Source organism: Acinonyx jubatus, chromosome C2 (assembly GCF_027475565.1).
Source record: "Acinonyx jubatus isolate Ajub_Pintada_27869175 chromosome C2, VMU_Ajub_asm_v1.0, whole genome shotgun sequence".
Taxonomy (NCBI): domain Eukaryota; kingdom Metazoa; phylum Chordata; class Mammalia; order Carnivora; family Felidae; genus Acinonyx; species Acinonyx jubatus.
Window position 1 is genome coordinate 60,288,279 of NC_069384.1, and position 23,413 is coordinate 60,311,691.

General features: G+C 34.9%; 1 protein-coding gene across 39 annotated transcripts in view; it reads right to left on the reverse strand.

Annotated features, from left to right (window-relative positions):
* The window catches only part of ZBTB20 (zinc finger and BTB domain containing 20), a 762,566-nt gene that overhangs the window by 592,533 nt on the left and 146,620 nt on the right, over positions 1 to 23,413 (reverse strand). For 29 of the 39 annotated variants that reach the window (XR_008298139.1, XM_053221871.1, XM_053221870.1 and 26 more), the window contains one exon: positions 20,944 to 20,995. The gene's annotated coding sequence lies outside the window, so the exon portion shown is untranslated. Of the gene's footprint in view, positions 1 to 3,562; positions 3,652 to 6,936; positions 7,013 to 10,278; positions 10,336 to 20,943; positions 20,996 to 23,413 lie in introns of all 39 variants that reach the window. The other 10 variants (XM_053221844.1, XM_027061965.2, XM_053221846.1 and 7 more) reach the window with 4 other exon arrangements.

Here is a 23,413-nt window from a genome sequence, read left to right on the forward strand (position 1 = left end):
AGATGCAACACAACAGGAATGAATCTCATAAACATAAGCAAAAGAAAAAATACGCCACATATATTGTTCAAAAACAATCAAAGCTAATTTATTGTATTAAAAGTCATGATAGTGGTTACTCTTGGAGAGTAGGAAGGGAAAAGAGCAGACCTCTGTGGTCTGGTAATGCTTTGCTTGTTGGTCTGGGCAGTGCTTACATGGGTATATTCACTTCCTGAAAACTCACCTAAATGTATACTTATAATTTTTGCACTTTAAAAAATGTATGGCAATTAGACAATTAAGAAATTAGCTTAAAAAATAGTTGTGGTCCCATGAGGGTTTGGTGAACTCCCACTGCATTTATTTTGCTCTCTCTATGCTCTCACCACTTGGCCTTGAACATAGGCAGTTACAGAAATAGGCATGAGAGTACAGTAAATAAAGCCACAGCTTGCTACCTGGAGGGCCAAAAAAGGCAACTGCAGGGAAATGAAAAATACCATCAATATCATGGAAAGAAAAGGCCTCAGAAAGGTAATCCCATAAAATTGTTATGAAATTCTGGGCTCATCCCAGATACACATATATGTATCTGATTTTAATCAGCATACAAAAGAAATTATGAACTAAATTAACACATAGGGCTGTGCCTAAGTCCAAGACTGGCCTCTGATACATACACAGGACAAATCTGAAAATAAAACTAGCATTTCAACTATAGAATATACAGCCTGTAACTTGTGACCTGAACCTAACTACAATTGCCTGCTAAAACAAAATTATCAACATTCTCTATAGAATTTAAACAAAACTCAAAATCTCATAATATTTAAAAAGTCCAGATTACAGTGAAATAAAAATTTCTGGGCAAATGAAAAACCAGGAAAATCTCAACTCACATGAGAAAAGATACCTAACAGTCACAAACACTGAAATAATACAAATGTTGAAATTATCTGACAAAGACTTTAAATTAGCTATTACAAAAATGCTTTAACAAGGAACAGTCTTGAAACATAAAAATAAAATAAATAACAAGAAAAAGATCACAGATGCTCTCTCAATTGCAAAATGAAGATGACAGAAAAAGAGTCTTTGAACTTTAGGATAGATCAACTGAAATGATCTAATATGAACAATAAAGAGGAAAAAAAATTAACAAGATTCAGAGACCTATAGGACAGTGACAAGAAGTCTAGCATTCCTGTCATTAGAGTATCAGAAGGAAAGGAGAAAAAGGGTACAGTGCTGAAAAAAATATTTGAAAAATATTTGGAAACTTCCAAATTTAGTGAAATAGATAAAACTACAGATTCAAGTATAGTAAGCTCGAATAGGATAATAACAAAAATAATCCACACGCAATACATCATTTCAATTTATCTGAATATTAAAGGGTAGAAACTGAAGATCAGAAAAAAATATCTTGAAAGCATTCAGAAGAAATCACATGTCACTTATGGGGGATTAACAATTCATAGGGCTGTGGATTTTTCATTAGAAGCCCTAGAAGCCAGAAGGAACTGATACAACTTTTTAAAAGTGCTGAGAAGAAGAAAATGTCAACATAGAATCTATATCCAATAAAAATATCTTTTCAGAATGAAGCAAAATAAAGACACTGTCAGTTGAAAAAAAAAAAAAACCTAAGAAAATATGTTGCCAGGAGACCTGTTCTAAAAGAATTACTAAAGGAAGTTTTCCAGACAGAAGGAAAATTATACTACGAAGAAACTTTATACAAGAAGAATAAAGAGAAAGCAATAGAAATGATAAACATATCAATAAAAACAACAGAATTGTTCTCTGCTTGAGTTCTTTAAAATATGCTTAGCAGTTGAAAGTGAAAAGTATAACATTATCTGATGGGGTTTCAATATATGTAGATATAATAGAGTACAATAACAGTGCAAAACTGGGAGAGTAAACAAACTTACATGGTGGCATGATTTCTACATTCTCCTTGAAGTGATAAAATACTGATTCTAAGAAGACTACGAAAAGTTAAGTATGTATATTGTAAACCTTACAACCTTAGAACCCCTAAAAAACTACACAAAGATAGTCAAAAGCATAATTAGTAACTTACAGTGGAATACTAAAAAAACATTCAAGTAACCTGAAACAAAGCAGGAAATGGGAAATGGAAGAATGGAAAAGAGAGGGAAAAAAACAGGAAACAAAATATAAGAGGATAGACATAAATTCAAACATGTCAATAGTTATACTAAATGTAAATGCAATTATTGATACACACTCACACTCTCTTACAGTTTCCTGGACCATATATGTTACGGAGGAAATAACCATGGTACTGCGGTATGGATTAACAACAGGGTCTTACTTTAGAATGATCTGAGAAAGTTGCTTTAGAGAGGTATGTTTTAAGCTGAGACTATTGAGTCAAGACAAACCCACCCAAACAGTGAGTTTAAGAAGTGCCAGTTCCAGTCTGCTTCAATAATATGCTTAGACAAGGACGACTGGGTGGCTCAACTGGTTAAGTGTACGACTTGGACTCAGGTCATGATCTCGAGGTCCATGAGTTCGAGACCTGCGTCAGGCTCTCTGCTGACAGCTCAGAGCCTGGAGCCTGCTTCAGATTCTGTCTCTCTCTCTCTCTCTCTCTCTCTCTCTCTCTCTCGGCCCTCCCCTGCTCATGTGCACACCCACGTGTTCTCTCATGCTCTGTCTCTCAAAAATAAACATTAAAAAAAAAACGCTGAGAAAAAGTGAAAGCCGAATAGTTGCAAGTCTCTTCTAAAGTAAAGGATTTGTGGCACCTCAAGTGCATTCAACAGCAAATACTATTTATTAGAAGCCTGGGAGAAATACCAGAGGAAGAGATACTGGGTCCTGGCTGGAACAACATCTTGTCAAGCTGGGTAGATCCTACCCTGCTTTGACTAATACTAGGGAACAAGGGGGAAAAAATGTGCTTTCACCTGCAGCTGCCATTGCTGCAGACAAAGCTCCTTTACTATAGAAGGCTAAGAGTCATTCCAAAGGAAACCACTTTTACCATAGCAGATAAGTGGGAATTTTGGACTGTGCTTCATACCCCACAACTATCCCACCGGAGCAGGTGGGTCCAGTACTACTGCCACTATGGTCACCTGGAAGTTAGAGGTCAAGCGTTCAGCCACTCACCAGCCCAGCCTAACTAGTACAATAGGATGAGCCATCCCATGACTGTGAATGAATTCTGACAACTCCAGCTCCAGAGACTCCTGGGCAAGTCCCTAAATGGCAAAACCAGCGACAGGATAGCTGTGCCTCCTTCTACCTACATGGACACTCTTAACTAAAAGTCAGAATATCTATCCATGTCCTCTTTTGAGGACCAAAAGAAACAAGAAACAAATTCCTGAGCTCTGTTCATAGGGTTCACCCAGATCCTACAAATATAAATCTCCAATTCATTACTCAAGCCATTCTGTAATTGTCACTGGATCAACACAACAAAATCAAGGATGAAGCTAAATCCTGGCTTTTTCAGTCAAGCTAGTGAACAAATGCTCATGAGAATAGCACGTGAACCAGAAGGATGACAACAGAAAACTGCCCATGCTCAACTCACCTCTGTGTGACTAAATGCTGTTCTGCCCAGTTCCTGATGACTTAAGAGAGCAGGGTAAGTATCTTGGATAGCCAAATAATCATCCTCTGCTAGGAAGACATATTAAAATCACTACAAAAGCTTTTTTTTTTCCAATTAACCTTTCCCTCCCTCAGCTGAGAACTGTGGACTAGATTTAATTGGTACAAACACTCCAGGTAAAGGACATGAAGAAAATTAAGGCTTGCCATTAGTAACTATGTCCCTTAAAAGTACTCTGAAAAGCCAATATTCAGACAATCTTCTAAGAAGCCAAGAATTTGGTTAACTTTATACAAACATGATAAATTGGGCACCACACCAAAACATGCAGGCTACTTGGCTTCACATTTTCTTCAATCAGCAACATGCAAGGGCAAGAAGGCCCAATATGGCAAGTCACCATCCCACAGCTTAGGGATGACCCACTTTGACAGGAAGAGCAGAGTGTTTCACACTCATCTCACTGAATCTTGTTCACTGTAATGTAATACCACAGAGTTCCTAATATGCACCACAGAGGCCACTTTGAGTCTTTGGATACAAATGCTGTGAGGGAAATGAAAGAGTGCTCTCAGTTTTTCTTCCCTCACTGTCATGACAACAGAGGACAAAGGAGGCTATCAGGCTTTATACCTGGATGGTTGGCACACAGGTCTAGGCTCTCCTAAAATGAAATTTGGACCATACTCACACATGGAAATTTTGAGCTCTGCTTAGGATAAAAGGAAACCAAGTCACAATAGAGCAACACTTCAGTTATTTTGTCTTTATCCTGCTCTTACCAGGAAATGTAGATCTCTGCAACACCGTTTTTCAATTTGTAGGGTGTACCATTAGTGGTCTTGAAATTAAGGTAGTGGGTTGTAGACTTTCAAAGAAAAGGAAAAAATAGCATAGGATAGAATGTAAAATATTTGTAGGCATCAAGCATACGAAGGGTAAATAAATACTGTCTTGTGAAATTTTTTGTTTCAATTATATATATATATAATATCTGTGTGTACTAGGTTATGATTTAATTGTATTTCTTTCAGATAGCTACTATGAAAATGTCTAAAAACTACTGCTATAAAAGATACCTGATTGCCCAAATAGCATTTCTCTACAGGAATGCTACTGGCTTTGAGAGCTGGCCAAGTCTCCTTCCTAAGTAGTCAGTTCACATACCATAGAACTTAAAGCCATCTCTTTGCCCTACCCACTAAAATACAATAGTGCTTCCAGGTCATTGTAGCAACCACACATTTCTGAATGCTACTCCTGAGGTGATGTCACTCTCTGTAAAGAAATATGAATCCACAGACAAAAAGGTTGCTAGTTCAATTCATACTTGATGAGAAGCAAGTGTTTGCAAGTATCCTTTTCTATCTAGAGCTTGACGTCCAATGGAGATCACTTTGCAGGCCTTTAGCTGGGATATATACAGCTGCTCTAACTACTTCTGCAAATTGTCTTCTGTTCCAAGCACCCATCAATCTGATACTAAATTCATTAGCAAAATAATATGAAAAGAACACAACATGCATTGCTATTAATGGACTTCCACGCATGTCACTCCCCACACAATGTACTAAAATTGGACTCTTCTCTATTTGAGTGCCTCCACACTAATATCTGTGCTTTTCAATACATAGCATTTCAGGAGAGAGATTTTCCCTAAAGCTAACCAAGATTACTTATTTTAAAAGCTCCCTTTCAAAGCTAAACTTCAGGTATTTTTACCATCAATTTATGTTGACTGAGTATTTACTCCTTGGAGGATCTTCCACAGAAAAGATCCATAGAGAAATCATGGTTTCTAGTCTAAAGAATTTATATTGTAATATTTTTTAGAGTCCAAATATTTCTTACTTCCTCTGACTGACTTTGTGTGACAGTGATAAACAGCTCATAATGCTTCATCTGCCATCCTTACCCACAGAATCAGGGACTAGTATAATGTATAAAAAATTTTAAATGAAGATGGTATCAGCTGGTAGCTTCCTATTGGAGTATAATATTTACATTTTCACTTGAGTTGGGGAATTTTTCTCATTTAGAACAGAATCAAGTCTTTATTCAATAGATTTTAAGTTTGAAATAATAGACATTTTGAACATATCAAGAGAAACAGTCTGAATTTATAAAAAACCCAGAGATGGTAATCTTACACTTATTTTTTTTCACAAACTCTCCCATTTCTGGCTAGCTTGGAACCAAACTATGTGTAACCATAATTTAAGGAGACCCAAAACTAAAAGTCATAAATACTCTTAATTATTCAGCTATTTCCTTCCAGAACCTAATAGGAAATGATCTCTCATTTCCTCTGAAGAACACTAATAGACAATTAATTAGAGATAGACAAGCAAACCTTAAAGGAGTGTATTTATTTATTTATTTGTAATAAATTGTCCAACGTGGGGCTTGAACTCATAACCCCAAGATAAAGAGTTGCAGGCTCCACTAGATGAGCCAGCTAGACTCCCCAAAAGGAGTGTTTTTAAAACAGAAAATCACAAAGGTTGTTCAAACATTTACTTTTTTATACAATAAAATGTCAAGGACTAAAAACGTGAGCACAAAGGAAGAGAAAAGTGGAAATAGAGACTATCACACTATATGTTTAAATGATAAAATGAACAAAGAAATATGAGAGAAAGACCATTCATTTTTTAAATGGAAAGATTGCTCAGATGAGTAAAATTAGGCCACATAGTGGAAGGCCGGAGAGGATAATCCAGGTAGATTACACATTGCAAGTGTTTAGTAAAAACTATCCAATCGGAGAAAAAAAACCTCCATTAGATATTGCGTAAGGAACCTAAGTAAGGAAAATGAGGCCACATTTGCAAGGAACAGCAACACCAATACGAAGTGTGTTTTCTCTTGTTGTTGTTTCAGTTCTTTGGTTTTTTGTATGGCAACGTAATAAATTAGCTACCAATAAGTAGGAAAATTTAAAGATTAGTTTTACTAAATTGATAACAAAAATATGTAGGTACACACACACACACACACACACACACACACACACACAGAGTAGGAAAACATTAAGTTGATTCCCACACCTCAAACATATTTAGAGCACATAAATTAGTAGATTCTAGTTTCAAAATAATGACAAATACAAAGGCCATTTTAAAATTAATTAATAAGCTAGATCTAGATCAATCATTAGCATCAAATGGGCACCAACCAAAAATAAAACTGTGCTGTGAATATCTAACTTAATATGTACTTAAAGTGGCCATTTTCACAGAGTACTGAAAGTACACTGGCAATGTCAACCAATCACAAAAAACAGGTCTAAAAGCAATGTGGGTAACCGAACACAAACAAGGGAAATATGTACAAAAGTGTAAGATACCTACAAAGCTTACCCCCAGGAGTTAATTGAACACTTCACACCTGGACTTCTTGTGGTATTAAATGAATATCAATGAATATCTGCAAGTATAGAAACCAGAATACATAATCTATTCAGATTGTCAAAAAGTTTTTGATAAAATTTCATGGCAAAACTGTCTAAAATATTTTTAAGCAAACATGGAATTAAGAATATGTATTTCCATAGGCATGGAATTACCTTAAATAAAGGAAGCAATGTGTGAAATGTAGATGTGGAAAAGACAAACATTTTTATATAAACTTTGATTATGGAATTCAGTGTCATCTGAATATCCTTTAGACTTTACTAACCTCTTCAGATTGTAAAATAGCAAACCACAGCATCATGAAATCTTAAAGAGCTGGGATGGCTCCCCATATACTACTGATTAAGAAACTAAGATTCTGGGGCACCTGGGTGGTTCAGTGGTTTAAGCACCCAACTCTTGGTTTCATCTCAGGTTGTGATCTCATGGGTTCGTGGCTTTGAGTCCCACATCCGGCTCTGTGCTGACAGCGTGTAACCTGCTTGGGATTCTCTGTCTCTCCCTCTCTCTGCACTTCCAGTGCTCACTTGCTTGCTCTCCCTTAAAATAAATAAATAAACATTAAAAAAGAAAGACACTAAGATTCAATGAGGATTAACAACTGCCCAAGGTTAAAACATAAGCATCAGTAAGATTTTATAAGATATACAATTACAACCAAAGTTACCATATGAGTTCCCCTATGGGCATGTGTTGAATGTTACACATTACTTAGTAATAAAGAATAAAAGAATATGTATTTAACCATAATCTTTGAAATGTGGTCCTCCCAAAAGAACTTTAAAAGAATTATGGTACATTCTCCAAAAACATCTCAATGTGTTGTGGCTACAAAGATGCCCCAAATGCTGGGCATCAACAGAAATGCTTTGAATCTAACATTGACAATTACCAACATTCAATAGCTGGATATGGAGACTAAGACTGCAAATGAGGTATCAGGGAATAATAAAGGGCATAGGGAAAATATCAAGAGTATGAGGCCATGGAAAATTAGGGTGCAAAGCATTTCAAAAAGAAGGAAGTGTGACTACTTCCACAAGGTCAAATGTCCAATGAGATCTCAATAAGAGTTAGTTTGTTGAAGTGATAGAGGTCTCTGAAACAGACAAGGTGAATTGACTAATGTATTGGTGAGGAAATGAAAACAGACAGGATAAACATCTCTGGAGAAATGAGTGTATTTGGGAAAAGAGAGAAGGTAGTAGCTAATAGCATTTTCTATCTTTTTACAAATGACACTAAAACTCACAAAGCCAGGAAACTGACTCATTCATGACTGCTCCCCCACCTTCCATATCTATTTGATTATTATGTGGTATAGATTATATCTCCACACTCTTGAATATATCATCTTAACATTCATCTTCCATTGACTTACCAACAGTGATAGGATATCCAATCTCCTTAGTGTAGGATTTATGGCCTTTTTTAATCTGACCAACATTACCCATCTAGCCTTACTTCTTACTTCCACACTAAGACACAGATGAATCAGTCAGGCTTTCCCATTCCTTTGGGCTTCCTTGCATACTGTTACGTTTTTCCAGAACATTCCCCAATACGGCCAGTCCCCCCCTCACCTTCATGTATCAAACTACTATTCACCTTTCAAACCTCCATTCAAGTATTATCTTTATGAATTCTTCCTTGATCTCCTACTATGTTCCCATAGTAACTTTTTAGGCCCCTCTTAAGTTATTAATACTTACAGAATTCTACTGTATTTGAGACCTCTGCAGCCCACTGGTCTCTTGAGAGCAGCCACCCTATATTTTCATCTGTATGCTTCACAAATAGTTAGCATTAATAAATGTTTTTAAGTGAATGAAAGGATGGATTTGTTACTAAAGACATAGTACAAACCCAGAGTATACTAGCTTTAGATGAGGTCATAGGTGGGATATACATAATTGGCTACTAGGGGAAACTAGTGATTTGGGAGTCACAGGTGAACTTATTTCCTTGAAAATTTTATGTAGTTGAAAATTAGGATGAATCATATTCTGATATAAAAAAAAGTTCACTGAATTACCTTTTAATTTGGTGACTCTCTTCACTGACCTCAGCTTGTCCACATTAAAAACAAGAATCACCTAAAAATGCACTACATACCTGCAAAATCCAAAGCACTAACGAGGATACGAAGTTATAAATAATACATTCCTTGCTCCCACACTTCATAATCTGGTGTGGGATTTAAGAAATGTGAAAGTATATACTGCTTTGAACCACTTTCAGTGCTGATTAGGCAATAAGTGCCTTATAAAAATCAAGAAAGGTGATTTTTATCACCTTTGACAGAGTGATCCTGTCAAATAAAGGGTTTGGTGAATGCCCCCATAATGAGAAAACATTTCATCCTAGAATTCACAGCCAAGGAATATCCTGATTCCACACAAGGATGATCTCTCCTGTTTTAAATAGGTTTTAAGTATCCTCCTGCTTAGAGGTAGTAGAATAGCCACAAATTAAATCACTTTGCCTATCCTTCTAGCATCCTATTTAAACTGTATAATAGAAATAATTAGAAATTAAAAACAAATCCTTTTTCAAAAGGATTCAGTTTAAGTGTTTTATGGTACAAAACAGTTTTGTCCTTTCTTATTGCTGTGCAGGATAGATGGGTGATTAAAAAGAGTTTAATGATTTTGTGTGTGTGTGTGTGTGTCTCATTCAGAAAACTTGGCGTTCTTTACAAGTGTTCATTTTTTTTAATGTTTATATTGTTTTGAGAGTGAGAGAGAGAGACACACACACACATAGAGGGAGAGAGAGAATCCCAAGCAGGCTCCATGCTATCAGCACAGAGCCCAATGCAGGGCTTGAACTCATGAACCATGAGTCAGATGCTTGACTGACTGAGCCACCCAGGCACCTGTTGCTTTTACAGGTGTTTAAACCCCAAAATTAGCAGCCCCTTTGTCTTCCTTAACATTTATATGTTATTAGGGGGTTTGTTGTTTTTTTTCACTGAGCCCCCAAACTCAGTGTCTGTTAACATAAGATAGGAAGATATAACAGAGGGTACAGGGAAATACTGCAATAATAAAATCTTTATTCTGTTCTCTCTATTTAAACTTCAAAGGAATGATAGCAGCTAAATTATCAATTTCTAGTATGGTGGCTCTTAGACAATTGTCTACACCAATAATTGTCAACCTGAGGGAGGTTCATTTGAAAAGACCCCACAGGTGGTGATTCCACCTCTACTTCCTCCACTTTGAGAATCACTGTTCTTATTCAGGCAGCTGATGCATTGCAACTGTAGTGACTCACCCATTCTCTTTTCAACAGTGTTATTTTTATTCTTTGGACTTCAAATTTTATCCAAAGCTGTAGAAAAAAAAAAAAAAAAACAAAAACAAAAACATGACCACTGGTCAATATAAAAGTCCAGGCCCAATGATTTTAAGAGGAGATTTAATATTACTCATAATCATGCTTTTTTCACCATAATTCCCAGTCAGACCTGTCATAAGCCAGGAAAGAAGGCCTCAAAAGAACATACTCAGAGCTTCTCTCTATTAGGATGGAAAATAAAAGGCATCCGGTTTGCAGTAGGGCTATAGACCTTGCAAGACTTCTGCATTTTGGTTTAATCAGAGATTTTCCAGAAATCTAAAATGATTATGCATCTTAAAAAAAAATAAGAGAACCATACAGCTAAGTAGCTCTGTAAACAAAGAGAAAATAATGATCTTAAGAGATGCCTATAGGCTCACTGTTTCACATGATGAAATGAGAAAGACTGGGTGTGGGGGGAAAGTCACAGAAGTCTTGGATCATTGGAATTGTTCTAATTGATGAATCTTCTTCAAGGAAAAAAGTGGGCTCCATTTCTGTTTTTAACAATCCAGAATGTCTGTAATAGTGCAACTAATGACAACCTTCCCGTTGTTCTCACTTAGGAGGAAACCCTATAATAAGAGCTTCCCAAAATGTCAAATAATACTTGTCTCATAACAGGGCTTCTTTGTTCATTCACCATGTCTCTTTTGATATGCACAGATAATAAAAGTTCATGTAAAACTAAAGGTAATATAGAGCAGAAGCCAACACTAATTCTGTATAAATATGTCTGATTAATAAGAGTGCCATTGTTATGGTTATTTTGTAATGTCACGATTGTTACAAGAACAGAGGATAGAAGTACTCTTACTCTCACTGTTTTTGTTCATCCTCTGTCATCCAACCAGTTTGTGAATTTTTGTTCAATGGGGCAAATGAAGGATAGAGTTTCGTCCATTAATTATTTCTGTTTCATTAGTTCATCTCGTGAGCTGTGAAACTAGCTTTAAATTCAGGGGAAAAAATTAAGGGTTTTATTCTAAAATTAAACCTCACATCCTCTAAAAAAAAAAAAATGAATACATGCTCCAGGCTTAATACATGCTCTAGGCTCCCTTTTCCACATGCACAACTACTATATTGCTCTGGTGCTCATGAGCTCCTGAAAGATAAAATTTAGCATGATAGCACTAAGACCTAACTAGGAGACCAATATGTTAAACCTAAACTATGGTTTAATTCTACAGCCATAAGAAAGGTTTTAGGTCAGATTCAGTTCCATGAATTAGAAATGCACCCTGGTGAAGTAATAAGAAAGTCCAGAAATGAGTACAGAGTATGGTTCCTTATTGGAAAGGAAATAGGAAACAGGTATTTGAAAACAGAATACGTTCACAGCAAGCAAAGACAGGCTGACAGATTTTGAAGACAATTCTGAGGCTGGTACATAAGTTTGTATTGTCATTACTTTGCTTTTCTCTTTAAATTCTTATCTCCCAGATCCTGGCCTCCCCTCTTGGGGCGGCAGCATAATATAAAACTTAACAGTCGATCTTAAATTTAGCTGACATTTTTATATCCTTCACAACATACTCTTTAGATTGCACCCAAGAAGGAGATTATTAAATAGTAGCAGGAGACCAGTTACCAGACCATTTTGACTGAACAAAAAACAGCACTATGCCTTCTTGCTGACAAATCAAACAACATTTATATAATCATTATAATCAATTTCATAAGTAAAGGGCTATAAATGACTGGGAGGGGGTGGGTAGGAAAGAAATTCTATTTCTCCCAAGTCCCTTCATCGACTCCTCAAACCCTACATTAGATTCAGCAGTGGAGGAAGCTACGCATGAAAAAGAGAGGACTCAGCTGAACTGGAGTCTCCTGTGAAGCAGATTCTGTCAGTCAGAAGGCAAGGACACATTTCTGTGATTATTTCAGCCTATTTTTTTGTAGTAATTAGCCAGAGTTCCATTTTGCTGGGGCTGGCATCGCTCACAGCTCACTTATTTTTTTTTTAATTTAGGCTTTTCTTTCCTTTTTATAAAGTAAATTTACATATTTTCAGTCTCTCAATCCCTTCTATGTTTTATTTATGAATATAGCCCTTCTTGGTGGTAACTTTAATGTGAAAGAGGTAGTAATTAATGTCCCAATCTGCTAGGTTAATCCCTTTCCACACTCTCTACAGAGAAGTTTAAGGTAAGTAACAGTTTACAGTCAATATTAGGTTTAATTATGCTTAATGAGAGTTAGTGTCTCTGTTTACTAACTGCATTTAGGTGTGTGGATCCTAGATGAGTTTTCCCTTGGCCTCATTCTGATTTGTTAATAGTGCCACTGTGTACTGTATACTCAGTGCTTAAATCTATAAAGCTGCTTCTAGAGAACAAAGCAAGTAAGGCACCTGTTTCAGCTGAGACACCATTAAATGAGTGCAGCCTTAATACAGCAGCATCTTTCTTTGGGCAGGGAGCTATTATTTTATAATGCTTTCCAAACAGATCCATTTGAGAGGCTAATATTGCCTAAATTTCAGATCCTGGGTAAGTGTATACATATACAAAGCTGTTTCAAACTAAGTACAATCATCAATAATGGTTACTATAAAATCATAGAGCATTAAACACTCTTAAGACTTCATGTTATTTCACATGTGAAGATCTGAAACTGCCTTGACAAGTCACTGGTTTGTTCCTCTTTTTTTTTTTTTCCTAATAAATGTTTTTTGTCTTAAAGTTGTACTTAACTTTATGCCTGTAAGCATACCAGCATATAGAACACAACATTTATTTCCTTACTGAGCTATAGAAATAAACACCAAAACAAGTACTCAGACCTAAAGGAAATCATGCAGTGACACAAAGGAAACTCAGTACACATATTTTTTAAAGGATCCCTTTTTGCTATGTTTTTGTTGTAGATAAATTCTGAGCACAACTGATAATATAGTTTCTCTGATTCCCTTGATAGACAAATCAATTCAAGAAAAATTTATTGAATACCTGGTCTGAGATAAACACAAAAATGAAGAAGGCATATTCCCTTCCCTCAAGAAGCTTATCATCTGAGAAAGGAGACAGGCATCACTAAAAACTAACTATGAGACAGTGTTAGAAGTGTTATACTTATGTGAGCAAATGTGAAGGAAACACTGAGAAAAGTATGTGTTGACTCTGTATTAGAGGGTAAAGACAGTATTTTGTGGGCCACATGAAAGGCCACAGCAGGCTGACTGAACTGTAAGAACAAAGGCATAAAACATGACAGGACATAGCGTGTTAAGACAGCAAACAGTGCAGTGTGGGCAGGAAGAGTTATGTGCTTAGGAAAAGAAGGTGACGCAAGGTGGGAAAAGCAGGAGAGAACTTTAGAAGTTAGGGGCTCAAAAACTGGACTGGGACCTAATTAAAAATAATTTTTAATGTCATCCTGTACTAGCTTTTAAGTAATATGAAGAATAGGAAAAAGTGAATCTTTATCAAACAATGGTGAGGTCAGTATAAAACTTGAAAATTAAACTGAAATTTTCTCAGTCTACTGATCTCTAAAAACTATTTTCAAATTTCATAACTCCCATAATGTGTTTATAAGCCCTTAAATTGAGTTCAAAAAATGAATGATTTGCTATGGGAAAATAAAATTCCTAAAATGTGTCCATCTAAAAGATTGTTTGTTTATATATTAATCGAAGCTAGTGGGGAGAAAAGCTGGTATTCATATCCCTGAGAAATCTGAAAATGATCAAATGTACTTAGTGAAATAAAAATTTGCTTTGAATTAGTTTCATAAATTTTTTACCTCTTAAAAATTCTACATTTAGTTGGTATATACTGCCTTTACTTTTGCTTTCAGAAAAAAAAAGAGGTAAACATTTCCTTAAAAACCACAAACTCATGGGTCTAAAAGAAAAAGAATACATTCTAAGCTATATACTTAATCAGAAAAAGATCCATACATCTGGATGTCTCTCTACACTTAACTAAACAGACCTTTCTGCTATGTCCTTTTCAGAAAATCTCAGTACTCTGAGCTATGCACATCTGTGAAAACCACCTGACTAGTTTATATTCTTCCCCATCAAGCTACTTTGAACCATCTAGAGGACTTTCAAGTTACTGTCAGACACTGGCCACTCATAGGTAGGTACCCACTTCTGTACCCTTGCTTAAGGAAAAGAAAAAAGCCTAGATTCAAATAATAAAAAGGTCTCCATCACCATGATAAACATACATAAATAAAAAGTCAGTCTCCTCCTGATACCAGAGTTATATAAAATAAGTCTGATCTTTGTGTTAACTCACAGGTTATTATAGAAAAATCTTTATGGGTATGTATAACAGACTTGATATACTTGTAGAAATATGCATAAATACACTTGATTATAGCATGCTTATGCAATATATTATAGCATATTCAAATATAAATATACATTTATATTATAAATTAAATATATAAATATATATTATTATATATTATATAAATATATATGTAAATAATAAATAAATAATTTATAAATATTTTATTTATAAATAATTTATTTATAAATAAATATATGTGTAAACACACACACATACATTTACATGTCAGCATTTATTCCTGAAAGTTAAAGAAAAAATACTTAAACTGTTTTCATAACACAAATTCTAACTGAAATAAAATGTCCTTTAAAAACTATAATTAATGGCTGCTGTGTCAAACAGTGAACCAAAGGGTCAAACCTTATAATTCACAGTTTGAGAGGTCATAGCTCAAATTATAACTTTAAAAAACTGATTATCTGTGAGTAATTTGACAAATCCATCTAATATACTCTGAATGCATATAAAATCTTTTTGAGAGTAAAAAGGATGTATGTCCAAGTGGACAGCTGATGGAGGAAATGGCCTTTTTACTGAACAAGGCTGAAGTCCAGCATAATGACTTGGAATGCCTTTGAATGGGCATGCAAGGCTTGAAGGCCAAACAGTACACACATCCAAAGCGAGCATAATGAACAATCTGATCAGAAGACAAAAATATTCCACACACATGTCCAAAGAGAGTAAGGAAAAATATACATTTCGATCAGCTACTATTTTATCACCATTACTATAACCCAATTAACAGGTAAACTCTGGACTATTAATAAACAATCTTTATAAGAAATAATATTTTGTAATTTAAAAAATACTAGAAATTTCCATGATTTTTCAACCTGAGATTTGAAAACACCTACATCATATATATTAAGCCTGGTTTACAAAACCGTTTTATTTATGTTTTAAAGCAAATATTGCTTCATCTATTTTCATTCCAAGGCCACCCATCCCATAAAACATAATCTGAAACAATCTGAACAACCTGCATTTTTTAAAAAAATTTTTTAAATGTGTATTTATTTTTGAGAGAGAGGGAGAGAGAGCATGAGCAGGCGAGGGGTACAGAGTGGGACACAGAACCTAAAGCAGATGCCAGGCTCTGAGTTATCAGCACGGAGCCAGATGTGGGGCTTGAACCCATGAACCATGAGATCATGACCCGAGCCGAAGTTGGACGCTTAACCAACTAAGCCACCCAGGTGCCTGTGCATTTTTTTAAATCTAGAAGTGATCTACTATTATTAATAAGGACAGTCATTGAAGATAATTTCTCCACTATAAATTCCCTAACCCACACCAGAATTGAGAAGTCCAGCAAAATAAGTCATTTAATCACATATCTGTGTTTGTAATGTTTATTTATGTGTTTATTATATTTTCCTATTAGACGGTAAGCCTCACAGGAATAAGGACTATGTCTCTATTGTTTGGCAATTATATCTAACACCTGGGATGTTCCTGGCACAGAGCAGACATTCAATAAATATTTGCTGGAGGTAGGAAAGAAGGCATGGAGAGAAGGAAGATGGGAGGCCTGTGGTTAGCAAACCTTCTCTCCATTATTTGTGTGGCAATGGGGAGAGAAATCTAAAAGCATGTACATTCTATTTGGTCAATTTACCTACCCAGCAATTCACTGATCCATCTATCTGTCCCAGAAACCAAAAAGATTTAAAACAGCTTCCAATGGTACATAGTTACAAGATAAAATAAAATAAATGGAAAATGAAAAATATGGAAATTACAGTAGGAAACAAGATGTTTATAAACGCATACATGTAAAGACAATTAACTCATAGGAAAGGAAGGGAATTTATTTTCTCAATTTCTTCAGCTTAAATTAATCTTATTATAACCACTATTATAATGCTCTTATTATAACAAAACATAAGAAAATATTTATTTGATCCTCATCTGGTCATACACTATAAAAACCACCACATAACCAGGTTCCTTATATCATAAGCCATACAGTCTATTGGAGGAAATAAATATTCAATTAAAATAAAAATGTAATAAGTAAGTTATAATAGTAAACACATAGGTTTGCATGAGAGAACAAAGCAGGATTCTTCTCTGGACCAGCAAAAGTGCTTACATGGTAATTGCTTTACTTTGATGCCACTATGTCCTATTCCCAGAGTCTTTTCTGATGTATATAAACATTCCTGGCTCTTGATGCACAGGGAAGTATATACTGTCAAATGTTACTACTACAATGAGGTCTAAACATGCAAATCACTATATCATAAGAAAACACATTTGAAAAACGTCCTTTTTCTTATAAGTGAAAGCCTAACTCTGATTCCACCTAGCCTGGTAATGTGCTTCTGTCATTCCGTTGGACCAGCCCACACATACTGGGTTCTTGATAGGTCCTGGGCTCGGCCATCTGGCCCTTTATTTACTTAATTCTTTTTTAATACTGACAAGTGTATTAGTAACACTTCCTTGATCACTGGTAAATATAGAGCCACCACACAACCAAGATTTTCCCTAATTCTGAAAGTCACTAATTAGTTGTGGGTAGGGGTTGGGGAGCATTACAAAGATATGTTGAGCAGTACTACAATAAGTAATCTAATTCCCAAGAAGAAAGCATGTTAATCTGCTTCCCACTTCATTAGAGGAATAAAAAACATCTTGTCATCACTAAAGGATACAAAGAGAGACCTGGATATTAGGGGGGGATGGTAGATAGGGAGGAAGAATGAAATCATCATTTAGGCAAGAAACACAAATCCCCTACATATCTTGAACAATGTTCACGGTTTTTCTTGGTATCTTTTGACTGATCTATTTAGCAGTGTGTTTCATGAGTGTATTTTATTCATTAATAAATACAAGCTTGCAGGGGAAATGAAGGTAAATGAATCCTATTCAGAGGAACTGGTACTTACGTTATATAGTAGGCTACTCTGGAAGCTGCCTTATTTTCAAACCAGTAAGGTCTCAATTACTTGAGCTTGCAGAATAAAGCAGTGTAAACTTAAAGGAGAGAACACAATTTCCAAAGGGGCTAAAAGTCATTTAGAGAGAAGATATGGTCAAATTATAAATACTGAAACTGGAAATTTATGTATTTTAACTCCATTAGGAAATATATTTATTTTCAGGTTTTTTTTTTCTGTAGGATAAGAGACAGTCTAACAGATTTAATATTCCATAAAATTCTTCAAAGAACATTAGATGATCATTGTATGTGTTAACACCAGCATCAAGTTTAAATTATCAACTCCAACTCCCTGAAATTAAAGATTCTAACTGTATAACATTAGGTCAATTGTTCTCATTTCTAGAAACAATGCAACATCAAGCAAGAGCCTTTTAAGATTATTTTGGGTTTTAGTCTATCTCCTTTGTTCATAAACATTTTTGGGGAAAGGATGACATTCTCTTATAGTACTCACCCCAAATAATTAGAATCTCAATGAGAAACTTATAAAACTGTGAATTGTGAGGTAGCTGTTAGTATTTCCTTGACCAAATCCCATTACTAATGAATAAAAGTTAATTGGTACATACATGGAAGTAAATTGGTGAAAGGCAGATGAATATAGTAAGGGGGAAAAGTATGTTGTTTAACATTGTAATTTAAGAATTGTCAACAAAGTGTGACATGTCTTATTTATCAGTATTTGCAAAAAGAAGAATAGATGTTTGGTATACAAATAAATGCAGGTATAGACACATAATAGAAGCTTTGTGTTACAGGGGAACTTAAACTTCTCTGGGCAGTGATCTGCTAAGAAGGAACAGAGACAGTTACAATGTAGTGATTAACTAGCTGACAAATCTATTATTCATGGCAGGTATGTAAGCAGTCAGGACAGCGATGTTGGTGGCCTCTACTCATCAAGCAGCTTTGCCAGTACAGACTGGATGTCTGGAACCAGGCAATACACAAAAACAATAAAACCTATATCCAGCTAGAGGAAGATTCAGCACAATCCATCTCCAATTTTAAACAGTACTAGAAATCTCCATGCAAGAATGTTTTCCCTTAGGAAAAGATGCTGACCAACATTTATGTCTATTTATCTTCCTTTGCAAAGCAACAGGCCTGAAACACCTATGTAGAAATTCCCAACATATTATCCCCAAAAAGTGATTTTAACATTAGTTGGCAGAAATTTCTGTTGATAGGTATGACCATCATGTCGTTATGTGAACAGATGGTCAAAGTGTGTCCATTTCACTGACAGTGTATTATGTGGGGTTTTTTTTATCCCTGAACAACCAAACCAAACAAAAGCACAACACAGAAGAGGTCATTGTGACTTCCCTCATTTGGCTGGCAGCTTCATCTGTGAAATATGAATAAAAAACCAACACAGACTATAATTCCTGTGTAGTACCATGTCTGCATAACATTTAATCGAATATTTAAGTATTCATATCCAAAAGTCATCCTGACGTTTGTGAAGATGGAAAAATACATGGAATCTTTAAAAATCTTTTAGCTCCATGATCTCCAGTAAAAGAAGAAAAACAGTCATATTTCTTGTTCTTTAGTTTTGTTTTTTTTTAATCTAACCGACAGTTTATAGGAAAAAAGGCAAATTAAAACTCTTTATTGGTATTCAGGTCTTTTAATGAAACCTCAGGAAAAAAATATTGAAAAAAAGTAAATCCCTATATTAAAATCTATTTCCCTTTGAAACAGAGGTGCTCTCCCTTCGTATATAATATTCTTACTGAATAACTTCTAAATATTACAGCTGAAATGTTCATAACCAAATGAATTAATAGTCTAACAGATATCCAATCACCAATGACTACATCTTATACCATGAGATCTCTTAAAATACACACACACACACACACACACACACACATATTGCTGTTTGGATGCTTAATATGGTAGCTTCACCTCTGTAACTAACCTAAAATAGTTTACCTTGATTTTGTGAAATAAAAACAAATAATATTATGAGGAAAATGAGAGATTGAAAATTAAGAATATATTTCTATCTATAACAGCTACTAGTAAAAACAACAGCTGACAATTATATTGCCAAAATGCATCTACACATGTGGCTGTAGAAACTTATGTGCAAGAATACTGCTGCTACCCACCTTCAAAAAGGGCTGATGAAGTACGAGGTTTAAGAGTACATGTTTCATATTTCTGTAACTTAAAATATTGCCGAGTATTAATTTTTCATCAAGTTGTCATTTTCTCTGACATTTGGTTTTATTAATCAAGGCATTTATCATTAATTTGTAGAAAATATCGTAATTAAGCCAAATAAAATAAAATCCTTAAAAGGTTAAAATTAGAAAGCAGGTGAATTAGAACTTTGACATTACCCTGTTGACATACTGGAGCATTTTGAAAGTATGGGAATCAAGTCTTTGCAGTGAGTTTGGTGCCTCAATCTTGGGGCTGGCTGGTTTTTAAAAATGTTATAAAGATTTGATTTAAAGCTCTCTGACAGTTTTGACATTCAGGTGAAAGTACTGCTGCTGCATTTGGAACAATTTGCATATCCCACTGCTAAACGGAATGTTTGAGGTGTGCACTGGTGTAAAGAAATTAAAAACAAGCTATCACACATGCTTAAGTGTATGTATTCACAAAACTGATGGTTGGATTGCAGCGCCCCATCCCCCTCCAATGTAATCCGTGATTTACTCTTCTATAATAAATTACCCTACCATGTTATTCTCGCTGGAAGATCTAACCATGCATGTAAGAAGCAAAGTAATTACAGCCCCCTCTTGTCTCAGAAACCTTCTTCAATCCCTATGAGCTCTTTACACACAATGCAGTAACGCAAGTCTATTGTAAACTTCTTGCCTGAAATTCTGGACTTCTCGCTATGAGTAGCCACTAAATCTCATCTGCATGGTTTCCCGTACAGTTTTGTTGCCCGCAACAAATGCATTTTATCACTTATAGTTAGTTGTAAAGCTCTTCCTGAGGAGAAATGGGTGCTGACTTCTTGGGTTTGAGCCAATCTATTTAAGAAAAGGGCAAGGTAAAAAATCAGAAGAGTTCCCAACTGATTTCAAAACCAGGGAAGGGCCATCATACATTCTCACAGAGAAGGAAGAAGACGTATAGCAACACCCAGTTAGGCTGAGACATTCTGAGATAACACAAGGGTTCTTCTTTTTTGACTTGTAATTTTAGTTTATTTTTAGGTAGACATAGAAAAAGATATTTAATGTGTTAAGGGGCAATAAAGGAAAGACCTGATACAGTCAACACAAGACCTTAAATATTACGAAACTTTTCAAGAAGATAAAACCCATTCAAGAAAATATCACTGGACATTACCTTCAGCCTTCAGAGTCTCAAAGGGCAATTCTTAATACTTCTTTTTGTGTCACTGTAAAAAGAAAATACTTAAAATTAAAAATCTTCAAGGAAACAATTTACATTTCCACAGCATATTTATGACCAGTCATGAGAAGTATATAGCTGAGTTTGTGTATGTCAACTAATATCTACAGTTTTCAAAAGAAAAATAAAGGCTAACACATTCATTTGTGTATATGCAGTACAAGTACATAGTAAAGTGTGGCACGAATACACAATTTAAGTCACTGTGTGTACAGGGTTTAGATGTAGACCAGGGTATTTATTACAGTATGATTAGGATTTCTTAATTTACACAATTAAAGGTTTTTACACTTATGTTTTTATAAATAAAAAAACTAATACCAAATAGTTTTTATCCCATGTATTTGTTTATTCTTCATTATCAGAGATTTTGCAAAGATCTGCTGTGTACAATATGTTGGTAAGTACTGATGAGTTAGGAAAAATTCAAAGATAAAACACAGGCGCTATCCCCAAAACAATGAATGAGGTAAAAGAGATTTGCATAAGGGAAGATAATCCAGAGAATGAAAAGTAAATGGATGGAAGAAAAAAGGGACCAGAGGCTAGCTAACATGTCCAATATAGCTCAAACTGGTGCATAGTACCTAATGCACTGACATTAGAACATGGCTTTATGTTTCCTGTCTCAGTAAGAAAGCTATGATTATAGGGTCCTACTCAGATTTGGAGTCAGGGATGTCAAACAAATGGATGAGTCACTTTTACATTGCTTTCCATCCAAATGTATATGATAGTATAGAATCAAAGCTGAGACTGGGAGCAGTCAAGCAGGCAGGATGTTGAGGTGCCTTTAAAGCCAATTTAGTGAGTTTGAATATAAAAAAAATTAACTAGAAACAACTGTCCTATTAAAAATTGAACTTGATATTTTACGTCCTCGGAAAGCTATGCCTCCAAATTTGCTATGAAATTTCAATGATGACCTTGATGTCATATTAACTAATAATCTCCACAGAGATTCAGCCATTCAAAGTCTCAAAAGCAGTTTTACTAATGGAAACGCATACATGAACAGAAGCCAATCCTATTAGCCAGTGCATCTACAGTAAAAACAAATAAACAAACAAACAAAAAACAAAAATGCAACAACAACAACATATTAAAATGAGAAAGATCTAAGGTTAATTGATTGGATATTTAATATGCATAAGTAATATTTTATGAAGGGAAAACAAAGAACCAAATAACAAAGTATACTAGTAAACTAAAACAAACCTGAGTTTAAGCTGTACTGATAAATGGGATAGAGAAAAGGAAGGTGATATCCCTGTCATAGTCAGGATACATGAGTAACAGTTATTCTGCAACGCCAAACTTTAGAAGAGGCACTGAAAATTAGAATCTTTTAGGAGGAATGAGATCAGAACCATTCATCATGGATAAACAGAGGATAACAAAGAATAGGGAAAAAATGTTCAGATTGTAGAAATGAGGTCGGGAAATTTAATTTGGAGAAAACTAATTTGGCCATTACATGATATATTATAAAAGTAATTTTAATTTACCTATTGTCTCCCCCACTAGAATGGAAGTGCCACAAGGGCAGACACTGTATTTTTCACCGTATTCCCAATTTCACAATGAGTGTCTGCCACATACGAAGATCAATGAATATTTACCAAATGAAAGAATGAACAGCTTGACCAACCTATGAGACAGGCACTAGGTCTATATCCATTTACAGATAAAGAAATTTAGGCTTAAAGAAGCTGAATTTTGTATATTAAACTTTGCTGTTTTGCAACTCTAAACATTTACAACCCATTGTTTAGTCTTCCATTCAATATTCATTCTAGCAGTGGAAAACAAATAAGCAAATAAGCTGTTAAACTTATAATGTCATATAGCTAGTACTGTGAGTACAAACCACGAGGTAACAGCATTGAGAGTTACATGGGCTTATATTTTAAATAGGTTTGCACAGGAAAGCTTCTCAGAGGAGGTGACAATAAGGAAAAGTGTGCATGAAGTGAGAGAGTCAAAAAACTATCTGGAGGACTATTACAGGTTATTACAAGAGGTAAACAAGTTAGTATATATTACCTTGCTTTCTACAATGCACACAGCAAACAATACTCTCAATAACTATTATTATATTGCTCTTATTTTTTTATAAATAATGAATTTCCCCACTAAATTATAAATTTGTCAGACATTCATTTTTCTTTCCCTATAGCTCCTTAAATAATGCCTACCAAATATTCAATAAAAATTTATAGAACTGAAAACAGGAAGACAAAATTATCATTTCATTAATTAGAAATAGTAACAGACTATATATAAAGTCATCATATTTCATATGGCTGAGTCAATCTGACTCTGTTAAATCACTGTCACTTAATCTCTTCTGGATTTAAAAGAAAGATAAGAAGGAAAAAGTTATACAATGTCTAGAGTCAAT